The sequence below is a fragment of the Silurus meridionalis genome, chromosome 2, assembly GCF_014805685.1.
Source record: "Silurus meridionalis isolate SWU-2019-XX chromosome 2, ASM1480568v1, whole genome shotgun sequence".
Classification (NCBI taxonomy): Eukaryota; Metazoa; Chordata; class Actinopteri; order Siluriformes; family Siluridae; genus Silurus; species Silurus meridionalis.
The window spans coordinates 31,342,242-31,343,631 of record NC_060885.1 but is presented as its reverse complement, the minus strand read 5'-3'; positions in this window follow the sequence as shown (position 1 = coordinate 31,343,631).

Here is a 1,390-nt window from a genome sequence, read left to right as displayed (position 1 = left end):
AAGGGCGTCTGCTAAACGCTGCAAATGTAAATTTGTTAATTGTATCGCTATTGCTTGAATAGTAACAAGATCTTCTCTAGATGATGGACTCTGGGCAATAATATAAGTTTTAATACTAAACAGTAGCTGAACAGAAGCGAAATGGGAAATTATTAATACACTAATTAACATATTAATATATTGGTGGTTTCTAACATTGAGAACATTAGTGGGATGTAGGAATTTAAAAGTTGCCCCCAAGAAGGCTTAAACATTTTGTACAGTTTGCAGAGCAACTTCTCCAAACAAAATATGTACACGGCTTTGACATGGACCTTTACTGTCGATCGATCATTATTTTAAAACAGATTTAGCCCAATGCTATTACATGTTTTTTCCCCCCTCTAATTGTCATTTCATTGCCATGCGATCTTCTATATTTCTTATATTTTCTGACTTCATCATTCCCTGACCATATGGCAGGCTAATCAGTCTAGTCTTTATTTGAATTCGCTTCCAATTAACCTTCTGTTATAATTTGTTTTTACCACCACAGAGTCGCATAATTGCTTTCAGGACTGCATTGTCACTTCTTCCCGAAATCATCGCCCAGATATCTTTGTTAATTAACGATTTGGTATTTTCATCACAGTGCGCTAGATTGGCCGAGAGCTTTCGCATTTGAGATTAAATGACTTTCCCATGATTTGTTGCCGGGGTTTATTCTGCAGATCTCATTCTCATTTTCTTATATTCTCACTATTTCCAGAAAAGAATAAATCTCTCAGTTTAGGCCACACCCACTTTCTGTTTAATTCCTAAAAATGGAACCATAAACACACAGTGGCATTATGTTTATGTAACAGAATACAAATGGTTATTGTACATGACCATTGGAGTTGACTTGTCTCCCATAGTCTCCATAAAAAAGCACTTCCATTTTATATATCTATGCAGAGAAATGACCAGGCAGCAGAGAAGAACGGCTTTAATCCCACAAAAGATGCTGATCGATTCTTGCTCTTCCCTGCAGGCTTCTCTCATACAACACCCATCTATTTTCCAGCTTCATGTGTAATCAATGCTGCACACAATAATACCCTTTGGTTTGCATTTTTCCTCTTATTGATTCCACATTCCGCCTAGTGATCCTTCATCCCCCGAAGTAATTATGCCTCCCCCAGTGATCCAGCATGCGCTCTAAGTGATCCTACGTCCCCCTGGTGCTCCTGCATTTACCCATTCTCCCCATTTTTGTGATCCCATAATCCCTTTAGCAGTAATCATTCCCTGCAGAGCCTTCACATCCCCCTCTATTGATTCTGCATTTCCCAAACTGTCATCATTCCCCAATTGGTTTGGGATCTCCCCTAGCGATCCTGCATCCTCCCTAGTGATCCGGCTTCTATCA